Source organism: Meriones unguiculatus, chromosome X (genome assembly GCF_030254825.1).
Source record: "Meriones unguiculatus strain TT.TT164.6M chromosome X, Bangor_MerUng_6.1, whole genome shotgun sequence".
NCBI classification, from domain to species: domain Eukaryota; kingdom Metazoa; phylum Chordata; class Mammalia; order Rodentia; family Muridae; genus Meriones; species Meriones unguiculatus.
In genome coordinates, this window is record NC_083369.1 from 129,837,325 (window position 1) to 129,856,238 (window position 18,914).

The window sequence follows — 18,914 nt, forward strand, 5'->3', positions numbered from 1 at the left end:
TATGTTCCATAGTAAGTCCTAGGTGATTTACTTGGACACTCACATGTAGATGGGAGTCACAGTGGAAAGGGGAAAGTTTCCATCTGTTCTGGGATCTAAGTGGACAGAAACTTTCCTGACCCTAAGCAAATTGAATCTTGCTGAAACCCCAACTCCAAACTCATCAACAAGCAGAGCCCTGACTCCTTCACCTTACTCAACTTCTTTCTTTGTTTCCTAAAAGAGAAGATTTGAAAGCTCCAAATGGAAGAAAAAAAAAACAGAGGAGGGAGGAAAAGAAGAGAGAATGGGAGGAATTTTCCTTAGCATTCTTTTTTTTTTTTCATTCTAACATAGAACCTGACACTTTGTTAGTCATTATAATGGAAGGAAAACTCCACTTTTTTACCACCTCATAAAGGAAGAAAAAGGAAGTATCTTAAATCATATTAAGGTCAGAAAGATGGGATAGAGTCTCTTGTATCCCAAGAGTCAGCAGCATTTTCTTGTAATAAACCTGACTGATAGTAATTATTTTTGTCTGTGTGGTTATGTAGTCCCTTTACAAGACTGACCTCTGCTATTATAGTTGAAAAAAAAAAAAACATAACCAAGGTATAAATGTATGGGTGTGGCTATGATCCAGTAAAATCTATTTGCAAAAGGTGAAAGCTTTTTCACTTCTATGAGTATATTGAAAAACAACTAAAAGTAGGTGTTCAGCTATATCTTTGTATGCATACATTAGTAATAGCTGTAGTCACAGTATTTATAAAGTGAAAACAATATTGTTCATGAACTGATGAGTAAATGAATTGTGTTCAGTCCACACAGTGGAATAAGGGTCAGCCATAAAAGAAATGAAGTGTGGATCAATGCCACAGAGTGAATGAGGTACATAATGGTTATATCGAAATGCAGGAGCCAGATATGTAAATTTCATGCTGAATGATTCCATTAATATGAAATGTTTCTGGTAGGTAAACAGTGGATCCAGAAAGAATGGTGATTGCAAGGGGATGAGAAAAGGCAGAGGGAGCATGATGGCTTGATAGGTACAGAATATCCTTTAAACTGAAGCTGTGATAGAGGTAGTGGTTGCCCAAGCTTATGAAGATGTTGATGCCACTGAATTGTTCATTTTAAAATGGTTCACTTTAGGTTATGTGAATTTTATATCAATTAGAAATTAAGAATAAAGTGAAACCACAAAGCTTCTTGTTTGGGCCACAAGCTATACTTTACTGACTTCTCCTCTACTTCATATGGACCTTACTATGAAATATGATAGACAAATGTGCAGAGAGCCAGCTTCCCAGTCTTTTCTATCAAAAGCCATCATAGCCACATGGTGAAATTCTAGCAAGACCTTTTCATTTCAGTGCTGCATCCCTGCATACTCTCTTGTCCTAGATCCTGCAACTGGGGAGAAGTTTTCATGTCTTTAAGGGCTTTGTAGGCTTTGAAAATGATCTTGCAGAAGGCTTCTTTCTCTAATAGGCTCTCTTCCCAAATAATGTGACTTGGTACTTCTATTGGTGAAGTATAGCATCTTCACCTTAGGCAGTTTTTAGCCTTATAAACTGCTGTCCCTGAAAGCAGAAAGATAACACTCAATAATCCAAATACTCTTGGGGTCTGTGTTATTACAAATAGATTTCCTATTTTATGTATTCTAAAGAGAGTTATATATTCTAAAAAGAGTTCTTGCATATTTCTTCTCCAAAAAATGCTAGTGCACAGGATTATGCTAATATCTAATGATGACTGGTCAACTTCAAGCACTTTGAGTGATCAATGCAGAGGAGAGACTTCTAGAGTAAAGGACCCCACCTATTCTACTTTAATGGTCTCTACGCATCATTTAATACTTAGATTGAATTTTTAGTCTCTAAATAGCATCTATTTCTTCATCAGATATTAAACAATTTAGTGTATGTGGAGCAATCATGGAATTCTATACTATTATAAACATTATCAAATAAAAGAGTCTTAAGATTCTTAGGAACCCCAATCAAGGACCATGGAAAGGAAGGACCTAAATCCCCTGCTCAGATGTAACCCATAGACTCATTATCCAACTGGGTACCCTAGTAAGGGGAGCAGGGGATGTCTCTGGCATGAACTCAGTGGAGGGCTCTCTGATCACCTCCCCCTTGGGAGATGCAGCCTGGCCAGGGCACAGAAAAAAAAATGCAGCAAGGCCTGGTGAGACCTGATAGGCTAGGGTCATATAGGAGGGGAGGAGGTCCTCCTCTATTAGTGGACTAGGGGAGGGACATAGGAGAAGAAGAGGGAGAGAGGGGGGAATGGGAAGAGATGAGGGAGGGAATCACAGCCAGGATACAAAGTCAATAAATTGTAGTAAATTATAGCAATTAATAAAAATGCAAAAAAGAGTGTAAGGAAAACAACTTAAGGATTTACATTAGGATTTTAGTGTAAGTGCAGTAATAGTAAACATTTTCTCATACTTTTGAAAAACGCTATTGTCCCCATTTTAATTGTTATAACATTACAGGCTGCACTGTGTTAATGAATAAAACTTGAAATACTAGTGACTAAACATGAACACAACTAATTTCTCAATTACTACAATAATAGATGATAAAGATCATTATATTCTCAGAAATTTCATTTAGTTCTGTCTTATTTATCACCAGGGACTCAAGGACATAGTGTCAGTCTTAGATCAGTGTAGTAATAATTTCCTAGTGATTAACATTTTTGTATCCCCCCTCCCAACACAAATCTTATCCAGAATCTTCAACACTGACTTCTGCTGAAATCTTCTTTCCCATATAGAAAAGTCCCGAGCAGATGAGATCACATGGAACAGAGATGAACTACAACTGAGACTCACCTTCCAGTCAATCCCTTTGAGCACAGCCTTGAGTAATTTTTATGTTTTACTAAGAAAAAAAGAGGATAAATGTTTTTGTGAAATTTTGTTTTTTTGTTTCTTTGTCTATTATTTTGCATGCATTGGTGTTTTGCCTGCATGTATGTCTTTGTGAAGGTGTTGGATCCCTTGGAATTGGAGTTAAAGACAGTTGTGGTCTCCAATGTGGGTACTGAAACTTGAACCCTGCTCCTCTGGAAGAGCAACAAGTGCTCTTAAACCCTGAGCCACCTCTCTAGCCCTGTGAAAAAAATTATAAACAGTGTCCAGAAACTGTTTTTTTTTTATTTCTTATTAAATTCCATAGACACAGACTTAGTCATATGTCCCAATTTAAAATATTCAGGACAATTATACTCTTTGCTTCCACTTCAATGGCTGAGGCCTCTGATATTCTCAAGGAGGCCTAGCAGCAATAGAACACAGAGTAACTCAAAGTTAGGTTTGCTGATCTAACAACCTTTGGCATTCTTCAGTTCAACTCTGAGGATCAAGCATGATCGGAATATTATAAATTCATCTCTGTCTGTTAAATAACCGGTGCTCTTACTCCTTTTCATTTCCATCTTTGTAGTAACCCACATTACATCACAGAATGGGGAATTGTTCCCAAAAATATTTAAAAGTCATATCTGAAAGTGGTAATTGCATGCATGATTCCATTGCTTTGATTCATAACATTTTTTGGAAGAAACTTTTCTTCAGATATTTAAATAAAATCATTCTCAGGCAGGTAGGCTTTATCCCAGGCATGCAAGGATGGTTCAATATACAGAAATCCATCAATGTAATCCACCATATAAAAAAAACTGAAGGAGAAAAACCATATGATCATCTCCTTAGATGCCAAAAAAGTATTTGACAAAATCCAACACCCATTCATGTTTAAAGTCTTGGAGAGATCAGGGATAAAAGGCACATACTTAAACATAGTAAAGGCAATATACAGCAAGCCTATAACCAACATCAAACTCAATGGAGAGAAACTCAAATCAATCCCATTGAAATCAGGGAGAAGGCAAGGCTTCCCACTCTCCCCATATCTCTCCAACACAGTACTTGGAATCCTAGCTAGAGCAATAAGACAACTAAAGGAGATCAAGGGGATACAAATCAGAAAGGAAGAGGTCAAAGTGTCACTATTTGCAGATGATATGATAGTATACATGAACGACCCCAAAAATTCAACCTGAGAACTCTTTCAGCTGGCAAACACCTTCAGCAAAGTGGCTGGATACAAAATTAACACACACACACAAAAAATCAGATGTCCTCCTGTATACCAAAGACAAAAGGGCTGAGAAAGAAATTAGGGAAACAACACCCTTAACAGTATCCACTAATAGCATAAAGTACCTTGGTGTGACTTTAACCAAACAAGTTTGAAAGACTTGTTTGAAAAACAAACAAACAAACAAACAAACAAAAAACAAACAAACAAACAAACAAACAAAAAACATCAAGGCTCTGAAGAAAGAAATTGAAGAAGATATCAGAAGATGGAAAGATCTCCCATGCTCATGGATTGGTAAGATTAACATAGTGAAAATGGCCATTCTGCCAAAAGCAAACTACAGATTCAATGCAATTCCCATCAAAGTACCAACACAATTCTTTACAGACCTTGAAAGAAAAACTCTCTACTTCATATGGAGAAACAAAAAACCCAGAATTTCCAAAACGATCCTGTACAACAACAGATTGTGTGGAGGTATCTCTATCCCTGATCTCAAGCTGTACTACAGAACAATAGTAATAAAAACTGCATGGTATCAGCAGAGAAACAGAATGGTGGATCAATGGGACCAAATAGAAGACCCAGAAATAAACCCACACGTCTATGAATACTTGATTTTTGACAAAGAAGCCAATACCATTCAATGGAAAAAAAAGAAAGCATCTTCAACAGGTGCAGGTCCAACTGGATGTTTATACATAAGAAAATGGAAATAGATCCACATTTATCACACTGTACAAAGTAGAAGTCCAAGTGGATCAAAGACCTGAATATAAAACCAGACACACTAAACCTGTTAAAAGGAAAATAAGGAAGAACCTGGACCTCATTGGTACAAGAGGCAACTTTCTAAACAGAACACGAACAGCATAGGCTCTAAGACCAACAATCAATAAATGGGACCTCATGAAACTGAAAAGCATATGTAAAGCAAAAGACACTATCATTAGAACAAAACAACAACCTACAGACTGGGAAAGGATCTTCACCAAACCTGTATCTGACAGAGGGCTGATATGCAGAATATATAAAGAATTAAGAAGTTAAAAAGCAATGAAGAACTAAAGAAGTTAAAAAGTAATTCAATTAAAAAATGGAATAATGCACTAAACAGAGAATTCTCTGTAGTGGAATATAGAATGGCAGAAAAACACTTAAATGCTCAGTGTCCTTAGCCATCAGGGAAATGCAAATCAAAATGACCCTGAGATTTCACCTTACACCCATCAGAATGGCTAAGATCAAAATCTCAAGTGACAACACATGCTGGAGGGGTTGTGGAGAAAGGGGAACCCTCTTCCATTGCTGGTGGGAATGTAAACTTGTACAACCACTTTAGAAATCAATCTGGCACTTTCTCAGACAATTAGGTATAGTGCTTCCTCAAGATCCAGCTATACCACTCCTAGGCATATATCCAAAAGATGCTCAAGTATACAACAAGGACATTTGCTCAGCCATGTTTGTAGCAGCTTTATTCGTAATAGCTAGAACCTGGAAACAATACAGATGTCCATCAATGGAGGAATGGGTACAGAAATTGTGGTACATCTACACAATGGACTACTACTCAGCAATTAAAAAAAGGAAATCATGAAATTTGCAGACAAATGGTGGGAACTGTAAAAGATCATGCAGAGTGATGTATACCAGAAGCAGAAAGACACACACAGGTTATACTCACTTATAAGTGGATACTAGACCTATAAGAAGATGAACGTACTAAAATCTGTACCCTTAAAGAAGATAAACAAGAAAGAGGACCTGGTGGAGGATGATCAGTCCTCCCTTAGAAAGACAAATGGGATGGACATTGGAAGTAAGAGAAAACAAGTAACAGTACAGTGGGCCTCTGAAGGACTCTACCTAGCAGTGTATCAAAGCAGATTCTGAAACTCATAACCAAACCTTCAACAGAGTGTAGGGAATCATATGAAAGAAAGGGGAGTTCGTATGACATGGAGAGGATAATAGCTCCACAAGGACCAAATATGTCAGCGCACAAGGGTCTTTTATGAGACTGTTTCTCCAACCAAGGTCCATTCATGGATATAACCTAGAACTCCTGCTCGGATGTAGCCCACTCAGGATGATCTTTTCTAGCTACCACCATATGCCTGCAAATTTCATTATTTCCTTGTTTTACTACTATAATGTAGCTCAGTATCCAAGTGCGTACCCTAGTAAGAGGAACAGGGACTATTTCTGACAGTAACTTAATGGCTGGCTCTTTGCCCTCCCCTCCCCCCCGGGAGGGAGGAGCATCCCTGCTAGGCCACAGAGGAGGACATTGCAGCCAGTTCTGAAGATACCTGATAAGCTAATGTCAGATGGAAGGGAGGAGGACCTCCCCTATCAGTGGACTTGGACAGGGGCAGGAAGGAGATGATGGAGGAAGTGTGGGATTGGGACAGAATGAGGGAGGGGGGCTACAGCTGGGATACAAGTAATTAATCTGTGATTAATATAAAAAATTAAAATAAAAAAAGGAAATGGAGGTTTAAAAATCAAAGGGGCAAGGATTAGCTGAGGGTGGGAGGGTGGGATTGGGAGGGAATGAGGGAGGGGGATACAGTTGAATACAAAGTTAATGAATTGTAACTAATTAAAAAATCATTTTTAGACTTTATTTTTATTTTGTATGTTTGGTTGTTCTGCCAGAATGTATGTTTATGCTCCACTTGTGTGGCTGGTACCTGCAAGTCCAGAAGAGAGCTTCAGATGCCCTGGGAGTGGAGTTACAAATTTTGTAAGCTGCAATGTAGTAAGTACTGAGAATCGAACCCAGTTTCTCTGGAGAAACAGCTTGTAATTGCTGACCAATCTCTCTCTCCCTCAAGAAATATAGTTTTTAATCTTATTTATTCAGAACTATGTGCCCCCACAAATATTGAGACTTGTATGTTATAAGAAAAGAGATGCATTTACATGTATACATATTCCATGGTTATAACTAGTAAGTTTCAGCTTGCATATTTGATTAAGCATAGCCTGGCTACACAGCTATGCTCTCAAATACTACTGCATGATATAAGTATAAGACTGTGATCCAAGGTTCAAGAATGCAACCATTGGCCACAAATCACCAGAGTGTATGGAAAAGCCTATAACAAGTATAAAGAGAGGAGAGACACCAAACTTATGCTATCAAACATCATAGCTTAGCCTAGTCAAAGTAGCTTTGCTCAGAAACATCAATATTGTTTAAGATCATGAAGAATATGCTACTCATGCCACTGAAAGTGCACAATATACCAGCATCAGGAAGTTTAAACCTCACTAGTAATTTTGGCCACCTGATTGTGCATGAGTGCAAAGGATAAAGTTTCATCTCTTTACCACTTAATTTCTTATGATTCAACATAAGTCTGAAGAATTCAACAGAAGAGGAAATGCAAAGTTGGTTCTTGTCTTTCAGCACCTAAGTCAACTTCATCAGATACAATCTCAGGTGTAATCCAGATGTAGTGGAGCACGCCTTCAATCCCATGCAGAAGAAGGTGGATCTCTGTGAGTATGAGGCCAGACTGGTCACCACAGTGAGTTCTAGGACAGCCAGAGCTACACACTAAGACCCTGTCTAAAATTTAAAAAAAAAAACATCAAACCAACAAAATCTTTTCTCAGGTACACATTAAACACAATTATACATGTCAGGTAATTATATGTGAAAATACATAATAAAATATTTTTACATACAATGGGTTTTAATTATGATGACTTAAAGCATATACATTTCATTATTTGTTTTCTTAGGAAAGGATTAATTTCCATGAGTCCTTTTATTTTTTAATGGTTCCCACTTATTTTACTTTTAATTTTTATATTTTTTATATAAAACATTTTATTATATTTGTGTTCCCCGGTACCCATACACTTCCTCCCCACTCAATGTTGTAACATTTTTTTAATTTACTTTTATTTATATATTTATTAAAATTTATTCACTTTGTATCCCTGCTGCAGCCCCCTCCCTAGTCTCCTCCCAATCCCAAAAACCCTCCCTCTTCCCCCCTCTGCCCTTCCCTTAGTCCCCTGATAGGAGAGGATCTCCTCCCCTTCTATCTGGCCCTAGCCTATCAGGTCTAGTCAGGCCTGGTTGCATTATCTTCCTCTATGGCCTTGGCAAGGCTGCATCCCCCAGGGAGAGGTGATCAAAGAGCCAGCCACTGAGTTCATGTCAGAGACAGCCCCTATAGCTGTTACTAGGGAACCCACTAGGGAGCTGAGCAGCCAATGGGCTTCCTTTGAACAGGGGGTCTAGGTCATCACCATGCATGGTCTTTGGTTGGAGTATTGGTCTCTGCAGGCACCCCTGAGCCCAGGTGTTTTGGCTCTGTTGTTCTCCTATTTCCTCCAGGTCTTTCTATCTCTCTTCTTCTATAAGAATTCCAGCACTCTGCCCACACTTTGGCTATGAGTCTCAGCATCTGCTTCAATACCCTGCTGGGTAGAGAGTCTTTCAGAGGTTTCCTCCGGAAGGCTCCTGTCCTGTTCCTTGTCTTCTCCTGCTTCTGATATCTATCCTGTTTGTCCTTCTGAATGAGGGTTAAGCATCTTCGCTAGGGTTCTCCTTGTTGTTTAGCTTCTTTAGGACTATAGATTTTAGTATGTTTATTCTATATTATATGTCTTTCTGTTTCTGGGTTACCTCACTCAGGATGATCTTTTCTAGCTACCACCATTTGCCTGCAAATTTCATTATTTCCTTGTTTTAAATTGCTGAATAGTATTCCATTGTGTAAATGTATCACACTTTCTGTATCCATTCCTCAGTTGAGGGGCATCTGTATTGTTTCCAGATTCTGGCTATTATAAATAAAGCCACTATGAACATACTTGAGAAAATATCCTTATTTAATGGTGGGGCATCTTTTGGGTATTTGCCTAGGAGTGGTATAGCTGGATCTTGAGGTAATACTATTCCTAATTTTCTGAGAAGGTGTCAGATTGATTTCCAACGTGGTGGTACAAGGATACTTTCCCACCAGCAATGGGGGAAGTGTTACCCTTTTCCCACATGCTCTCCAGCATGCATCATCCCTTGTTTTTCTAATCTTAACCATTCTGATGGGTATAAGGTAAAATCTCAGGGTGGTTTTGATTTGCATTTCCCTAATGACTACGGATGTTGAGCATTTCTTTAAGTGTTTCTCTACCCCTTTGATATTCCTCTGTTGAGAATTCTTTCTTTAACTCTGTACCCCATTTTTTATTGGATTACTTGTTTTGTTGCTGTTTAACTTCTTGAGTTCTTTGTATATTCTGGATATTAGCCCTGTGTCAGAGAAGTCTGTAGGAAGTTTGTTCTGATGACAGTGTCCTTTCCTTTTCAGAAGCTTTTCAGTTTCATGAGGTCCCATTTATTAATTATTGATTTTAGAGCCTATGCTGTTGGTGTTCTGCTCAGGAAATTGTCTCCTATACCGATGAGGTCAAGGCTCTTCTTTATTTTTTTCTTCTAACAGATTTAGTGTGTCTGGTTTTATATTCAGGTCTTCAATCCACTTACTTGGGCTTCTACTTTGTACAGGGTGATAAATATGGATCTATTTCCATTTTTCTAGGTGTAGACATCCAGTTAGACCAGCACCATTTGTTGAAGATGTGGTCTTTTTACACTGTACGGTTTTGACTTCTTTGTCAAAAAGTAAGTTTCCTCACAGGAATGGATACAGAAATTGTGGTATTTTTACACAATGGAATACTACTCAGCAATCAAAAATGAGGAAATCATGAAATTTACAGGCAAATGGTGGGATCTAGAAAAGATCATTCTGAGTGAGGTATCCCAGGAGGAGAAAGACACACATGGTATATACTCACTCATATAGTCCTCTAAGATATGATAAGCATAATGGAATCTATACACGTAAAGAAGATAAACAAGAAAGAGGACCGGGGTAAGATGATCAATCCTCATTTAGAAAGACAAATGGGATGGACATTGGATGTAGGAGAAAACAAGTAACAGGACAGGAGCCTACCACAGAGGGCCTCTGAAAGCCTCTACCTAGCAGTGTATCAAAGCAGATACTAAGACTCATAACCAAACCTTCAGCAGAGTGCAGGGAATCATATGAAAGAAAGGGGAGTTAGTATGATGTGGAGAGGATAGGAGCTCCATAAGGACCAAACATATCTGGGCACAGGGTTCTTTTCTGAGACTGATACTCCACCAAGGACCACATGTGGGTATAACCTAGAACCGCTGCTCAGATGTAGCCCGTGGTAGCTCAGTAACCAATTGGTCTTCCCTATTAAGGGGAACAGGGACTATTTCTGACAGGAACTCAATGGCAGACTCTTTGACCTCTCCACCCCTCAAGGGAGGAGCAGTCCTGTTAGGCCACAGAGAAGGACTTTGCAGCCAGTCCTGAAGATACATGATAAAACAGGGTCAGATGAAAGGGGAGGAGGTCCTCCCCAATCAGTGGACTTGGAAAGGGGCAGGGAGGAGATGAGGGAAGGAGGGAGGGTTTGGGAGAGAATGAGGGAGAGGGATACAGCTGGGATACAGAGTTAATAAAATGTAAATAATAATAATAATAATAATAATAATAATAATAAAACAGTAAAAAAAATTAAGTTTCCATAGGTGTATGGGTTTTTATGAAAGGAAACTTCATAAGTCTCAGAAGAAAGAAATTGAAGAATATATCAGAAGATAGAAAGCTATCCCATTTTTATGGAACAGTAGGATTAACATCGTGAAAATGGCTATCCTAAGTACAATGACAGAACTAATGGCCAGGCTTGTATGGAAGACATGAATTCATAAATATGTAAGTAAAAAAGAACATAAGTCAATGATAGAGGTATGCTGAATAGATATTGAGATCATATACAAAGAAGACAAAGAGGCACAAATGCAGTCCAGAAATATCCAAGAAAACTAAATAGATGAGGTGAGAGTTTGGAATGTGATAGGTTCTGCAGGAGAAGAGGGAATTTATGAATGAAGACATTTGTAACTTTCTACCAAAAGCTTTTCTTGCCCTGAAGTAATGAGAACGCAGAGCATACCTTATGATAAATGGACCTTTAACAGTTTGTTTACAACTAAAGTTTGTTTTGGTATTGCAAAGCAATACCAAAGGAAATTGCTTTGATTGGTCAACAAAAGCAGTTTTATATCCACAGACATTGTGTGGAGGCTGGCAAATTCAGGCCCTGCTTTGCACAGACTTGGGCAAAGTTGATTTTTCTCTTTTTCCTCAAATTTATCTCTTTCACTAAGCCATGTCTATGATCTCTAGGCTGAGGGTTTCAATAAGCTACACTGGATGTGAGCAAAATGTGCTGGTCAATCCTCTTCTCCTTAAGCTCTGTGTTCCTACAGCTGATTAACTAAGCATATCCTTTCTGAGGATCAAACAGGATGGTAGCCTTCTCACTATTTGTATTTTGCATTTCATTGTGGAACCTCAGCCATAGGATCAGACAAATGGGTGGAGTTATATATTTCAGGCCTTGCAGTAAGCTGTCAGGGAAGATGTGTTAACTGCAAATTTTACTATAATGAGTTTACTCTTACTAAATGATGATATCAACCAGTTCCCTAAAACAGATTCTGGAAAGCATGGTCACTGTGCATGTATGGTGAAGGTCGGACAACAGACTTTCCAGTGTACTCTACTACCACAGCTTTGTTTGGACAGGTCAGCTGTGTTTGTTCCCATACTTATAAATCTGTTTACAACAGTTGCTATTTTAAGATAGTGCAATTTATATGAATAAGTATTGAATAAACCAGTAAAATGTAAAAAAAAAAAAGGGGGGGGTATCCTACCAAAAACAATCTACAGATTGTATGCAATTCCCATCAAAATACCACCATAATTTTTTACAGACATTGAAAGAACAATCCTCAATTTCATATTTAAAAAAAAGCCCAGAATAGCTAAAACAATCCTGTACAATAAAAGATCTTCTGTACATAATATAAGATAGACATACTAAAATCTATACCCCTAAAGAAGCTAATAAGTATGAGGACTCTGTGTAAGAAGCTCAATCTTCATTCAGAAAGGCAACAGGATGGATATCAGAAGAGAGGGAAAACAGCGAACAGGACAGCAGCCTACCACGGCGGGCCTCTGAAAGACTTTACCTAGCAGGGTATCAAAGCAGATGTTGAGACTCATAGCCAAACTTTGGGCAGAATGCAGGGAATCTTATTTTGAAAAATGGTGGAGACAAAAAGACTTGGAGGGGACCGAGCTCCACAAGAAGAGCAAAAGAACCAAAAAATCTGGACACAGGAGTGTTTTCTGAGACTGATTCTTCAACCAAGGATCATTCGTGGAGATAACCTGGAACCCCTGCACAGATGTAGCCCATGGCAGTTCAGTGTTCAAGTGAGCTCCCTAGTAATGGGAACAGGGATTATCTCTGACATAAACTGATTGGCCTGATCTTTGATCACCTCCCCCTGACGGGGGAGCAGCCTTACCAGGCCACAGAGGAAGACAATGCTGTTACTTCTGATGAGCCCTAATAGACCAGGAAGAGAAAGAGGACCTCCCCTATCAGTGGACTGGGGGAGAGGAATGGAAAGGGAAGAGAGAAGGAGGGTAGGATTTGGAGGGGAAGAGGGAGGAAGCTGCAGGTGGGATACAAAGGGAATAAACTGTAATTAATAAAAAAAATAAAAAATATCTTCTGGAGGTATCTCATCCCAGATCTCAAGCTGTTCTATAAAGCAACAGTAATACAAACAACATGGTGCTGGCATAGAAACAGACTGGTGGATCAATAGAATCTAATCGAAGACCCAAAATAAGAAAATATTGCATATTTTATTAAAGTATCTCTAAGTCTCTATATAATATGCACATTATATAATATATTGCATATTATGATAATATTGATAAAGTTTTATTGGTTCACAACCACACCTGTTTATTCCTGTATTATCTATATCAACTTTCCCACTCCAATAACTACAGTAAATTGTTGTAAGGGAAACAATACTTCTTGCAAGGCCTAAAATAGTTACTTCTGGTGCTTCACAGAATATGTTTGCCTATTCTTTTTCAAAGGCAAAGACAACTTCATGATATTTAGGCAAAGATCAGCCTCATTTTAATGAAATACCTAGGCTCTCTTTCTTCCTCTCTTATTTTTTCATTCATTTGGGAGATTTTTTAAGGATTAATTTTTACTATTGCCGTTATTATATATGTACGTCTGTTGCTGTATATGAGTTTATGCACATGAATGCAAATATACTGAGAGGACAAAACTGGAGCTGTAATTACAGGCAATTATGAACCATTCTGAGCAAAACTTAAGTTTCCTGAAAGAACAGTACACACTCTTAACAACTGAGATTTAACTCCTGGCCTGAGGGAGACTTCTGACTGTGTGATAACTACAAAAGTAGAACTTGTTAATTCTATATATATTTTAAATGAATAGCACATCTTAAATTCTCAGCTTCTCCTTTGCTAGTTCATGTCCTGAATTATTAATTTTTGAAATTGACAATGGACAAATGGCTTAATAAATGACAAGAATGGATCTACTACAAGAATGGGTATTTTCTTTTAAAGAAATATCATCATTTTCTCCACAAGATGACTAAAAACTAAAGGTATTATTTTACTAAGTCAGACCATAAGGAATCATAAATTGTTATTACTAATAGTTAGGGATTTTTCCCATTAGTTTTTGGCAATGTGATTCTCTAAAAGAAATTTACAAAATGGTGCAGAAAGCTTCTGGGATATGAATAAAAAATACATACATTTTATAATTTTAATGTAAACAAATTTTAAACATATGGATTACATTTCCTTTTTAAAATAAAGGATTTTAGCATTTAATGGGAAAAGCGATTTTCAAAATATGCTTTGGATTTTGCCAAAACCAAAATCAGTCAAAATGTGCAATTAAGTTTAAATGAAACAAAATTCAACTGTCCCTGCTTGCAATGACTAAAAAAGACATCTTCCATTCCTGGTCATGCCTTTCAATTTCTGAGTCATGAAAGGGAAGTCAGAATGTGCGGGGTACTGTATAGATGGCTGTCAAGCCTTCTAGCAAAATGGAATTGAGCAGGACTGTGTTTCCCAGGGGAATGTATGTGGTCTTCTTAAGTGTAAATCTATTTTGACTGCTCAGGATGTATAAGAGAAGTTACAGAGAGGAATTCAAGTGTTTCTTGGTATATGAGCAAGTCATTCATTTCACCAACTATGAAACGCTGAGAGTTAAATCATCTGACAAGAGTCTTCTTTATTTTCATGACCTTTTTGTATTTAAAATTAGAACATTGCACTAGTAATAAATGTACCATTAAAAACATGCTTTTTTTTCCCCAATGAATTATAGTGAATACAGAGACTCGTTCCTCCATGGACTGCAAAAAATAAGTGGAAGATCAGTGCTCCTTCTTAAAGAAGACATTTGTAGCATCACTTCTAAGGATCAGGGAACACTGCAGAAGAAAAGATAGAAAGGATGCAAGAGGCAGAAGATAGAGAAGACTGGAAAATGTAACCTCTCCTGCAAGATACAGCCATTTCAAATACAAACTTATAGAAGCCTTGGGGCTGCACAAGAATGGGCCTCAGGAGCTCCTGCCCACCAACAGTGGACTATTTTGCTTCTAATAGATTCAGGAAGAGTGCCAGGGAGTGTGCCACTGCCTTCAGTTGTGTACACATTGGTGACCTCACCAGGGTCCAATGGTAGTTCCAATCAATGATCACTTAGATTGCTCTGGTTAAACAAAATCAGCTGCATAATGAAAAAAAAAAGGTAAATCTGGTAATAGTAAAGGGTATTGATAAGGATGGGAGAGACACAATGGGTGGCATTACATATTATACGAAATTGTTAAAGAACAACTTAATAACAACATTTTCTTTTAGCCAGGCATGGTGGCACACACCTTTAATCCCAGCACTCAGAGAGGCAGAGGTGGGCATATCGCTGTGAGTTGTAGGCCAACATGGCCTACAGAGGGAATCCAGGACAGTCAAGGCAACACAGAGAAACCATGTTTCAAAAAACCCAAAGGAAAAAAAAAGTTTTCTTTTTAAGGGATTTATGTTAGGTCACTTATATTTGTACAAACGTTTCTATTTTAGAATCAAATTATGACCATGACCAGTTAATCAATTGTTATACCTAAGAGTTCCTTTTGATCCTAGCAATCTTCAGTTGCTCTCAGTGGTGGGAAATGAGTTGACTTGGGTAGCTCCAAACTGAGAAAACAAACCAAAACTCTTGAGGACACTAGACTCTACTGATCTCTTTTCTGCTCTTAAAACACTCTATAGCCGTCCTTTGAAGAAACAGAAAATTATGAAGTAGGAGTGTTTGGAATATGCATGATATTGTCATGAGAATTTAAATTTTAAATGTAAGTTATGGTAGAAAAACTATTAGCCATTTGTAAAGAATGGAGAATGATAATAAAATTTAGAAGTACTTTAGAATGATGCAAATAAATTCTTACTTTGGGCATATATGGGGGAAACAATAAATAGTATTTAGATATTGAATTCTAGGAGAGGGGATGCAAATTAGCTATATGCACAGAAACATATACAAAGGACAGTAAACAATGTCAGTTAATACTTATGTGTGTGAGAGAAAGTTAATGACAGGAAAATGAAAGGAGAGAAATAAATGCACACTGCTCACTTCTGTCCCAATTCTATACACCATAGGACAACATTCAATTTATTGTTTCAAAAAGTTACCTTTTCACAGATTCATGCAGGGAAGAGTAACATTTTCTACTTTCACATACCTTTCTCTCCCTGAAGCTACAAAAGAAAAAAAAAAAAGTAAACCTGGTATTTAAGAAGTCAATATTTGAGAATTCTCGAAAGAGGAACATCGAATGGCAGAGAAACACTTAAAGAAATGCTCAGCGTCATTAGTCATCAGGAAAATGCAAATTAAAACAACCCTGAGATTTCACCTTACACCCAACAGAATGGCTAAGATCAAAAACTCAAGTGGCAACACACGCTGGAGAGGTTGTGGAGAAAGGGGAACCCTCCTCCACTGCTGGTGGGAATGTAAACTTGTACAAACACTCTGGAACTCAATCTGGCGCTTTTTCAGACAACTAGGAATAGTGCTTCCTCAAGATCCAGCTATACCACTTCTAGGCATATACCCAAAAGAGGCTCAAGTACACAAAAAGGACCTTTGTTCAACCATGTTTGTAGTAGCTTTTTTTGTAATATCCAGAAGCTGGAAACAACCCAGATGCTCCTCAACTGAGGAAGGGATACAGAAATTGTGGAACATCTACACAATGGAATATTACTCAGCAATAAAAAACAAGGAAATCATGAAATTTGCAGGTAAATGGTGGGAACTGGAAAAGATCATCCTGAGTGAGGTATCCCAGAAGCTGAAAGACAGACATGGTATCTACTCACTTATAAGTGGATATTAGACATGTAATATAGGATAAACATACTAAAATCTGTACACTTAAAGAAACTAATCAAGAGGGAGGACTCTGGCTAAAATGCTCAATCCCCATCCAGAAAGGCAAAGAGAATGGACATCAGAAGAAAAAGAAAACAGGGAACAAGTCAGCAGCCTGCCACAGAGGGCCTCTGAAAGGCTCTTCCCTGCAGACTATCAAAGCAGATGCTGAGACTTATAGCCAAACTTTGGGCAGAGTGCAGGTAATCTTATGAAAGAAGTGGGAAATAGTAAGATCTGGAGAGTACAGGAACACCAAAGGAGAGCAACTGAACCAACAATTCTGGGCACAAGGGTCCTTCCTGAGTCTGTTAATCCAACCAAGTACCATGCATAGAGATAACCTAGAACCCCTGCACAGTTGTAGCCCATGGCAGTTCAGTGTCCAAGTGGGTTCCATAGTAATGGGAACAGGGACTGTCTCTGACATTAACTGATTGGCCTGCTCTTTGATCACCCCCGCTCCCGAGAGGGGGAGCAGCCTTAGCAGCCTTACCAGGACACAGAAGAAGATAGTGCTACCACTCTTTTTTTTTTTAATTTTATTTTTCTTATTAGTTACATTTTGTTAACTCCGTGTCCCACTCTTGATGAGACCTGGTAGACTAGGATCAGAAGGAAGCAAAAGATCTCCCCTATCAGTGGACTTGGGGAGGGGCATGCGAGGAGAAGGATGAAAAAGGGAGGGGTTGGGAGGGGAGGAGAGAGGGAGAGACAGGGGAGATAGAAAGTGAATAAAGTGTAACTAATAAAAAAAAATTTAAAAAAGAATAGAAAAAGAGAAGTCAATGTTTTTTTTGTGTATCATTATTATATTGGTACATTTAGGGCTTAGTATAATCAGCGATTCTACCCACTATTTGTTGCCTTTAAAGCAGCATGTTTCTCACAGACATTACTAAGTTCACAATCATTCAAGGTTTCATATTTTATATTCCCACCAAAACTGATCCAAATGTAGTAACTATACTACTGAAAGAACAGTAAATCTATGAAGGGCAGTAATCACCCCTGTTCCCTCCCAATCAAAAGCATCTGCAATTTAAGTGATTGGTCCCAGCAATCTCATCATCATTTCTGGAGTTGCCCATAATGTGATCAAAATTTACGTGAATATTAGGCACAGTCAGTCTCCTCCCTATGGCTTTTCCAGAATGACCACATTCTTGTATATTCATAAGAGACTTTCAAGATTTCTTGTTTTACTAACTTGCAGAACAGATCAGAGAAATGCAAAAACTGAGCTGTTGAAAGCAGTGGAGGTTACTTTCCGTTAACAGGGAATGTAAAGCCTCTCTCCTTTCCACTTGAGGCCCCACCTCACTAACTTGGAATCTGTTTTTAACTTCCCTCTTTATCCTCTTTTGCTTGTTTTCATTGTTTTGGTTTGGTTTGGTTTTTAAGGAATGGTTGCTTCCTTGCCTTGTCTGACTGACTTCCATTTTTGGTGTTATGAGGGCATTAGTGCAAAACAGAACGATCTGTTTCCATCTTTTCCTGGGCCATTGGGTGACGCTGGCATGGAATGAGCAATAGGCTGGTATCTGTGTGATAGATTTGGAGTCATGATGCTCTTCACCCTTGCAGATCTGGCTCATTGAAATTCCAGAAGAATCCTTACGTTCCCTTTTTTATATTGGTCTATTTTTTAAAAAAATAGACTTTATTGTAAGACAACTTCCAAATAAGTAAAAACATCACACAGCAAAATTAAGCATGCCTAAATTCTATAAAACTCAATGAACTTCTATATGGTTATAATAGACATTAGGAATGGAAGCATAAAATTTATACTTTCATATCAATACATTTGTTTTCACTTATTCACCACCAAAGCCAAAACAATTAATGACAGAAATAGAATTAAAAAAAATAGCTTTATATTCCCTTTTATAACTCATGTCCATTACCTCATTCCTTTCTTGATTTCTTTCTGTAAGTTATATTTTATCCACATGAGCACTTGTTTATATATATACATATATTATTGGCTAGCTTCTATATATACGAGAGAACATATGTATTTTTTTTCTTTCTGAGATTGTGTGACATTGCTTAATATTGTACATTCTAAGTCAAATCATTTTCCTGCAATTTTTAAACTTCACTTTTCTTTAGAACTGTATTATTTGTGGGTGTGTTCATGCACTTGCACACACACACATTTACATCAGCATTTTATCGTCCATTCATCTATTAGTGGACAACTGAATTAGAAACTGAATCACCAACCAAAGACCATATATGGGCTGGACAGCTTGGGCTTCATGTGGGGGATGTCTCTAACATGGACTCTATTGCCTGCTTTTTGATGACTTCCCTCTAGCAGGTCTG

General features: G+C 38.0%; 1 long non-coding RNA gene across 1 annotated transcript; it reads left to right on the top strand.

Moving 5' to 3' along the window:
• The first annotated feature begins 2,782 nt into the window (after positions 1-2,782).
• On the top strand, positions 2,783-17,209 carry LOC132649857 (uncharacterized). The gene is made up of 4 exons (XR_009588364.1): positions 2,783-2,874; positions 6,780-6,882; positions 9,686-9,768; positions 14,457-17,209. It is a non-coding gene; the product is annotated as an uncharacterized LOC132649857 (long non-coding RNA).
• Positions 17,210-18,914: the final 1,705 nt, after the last annotated feature.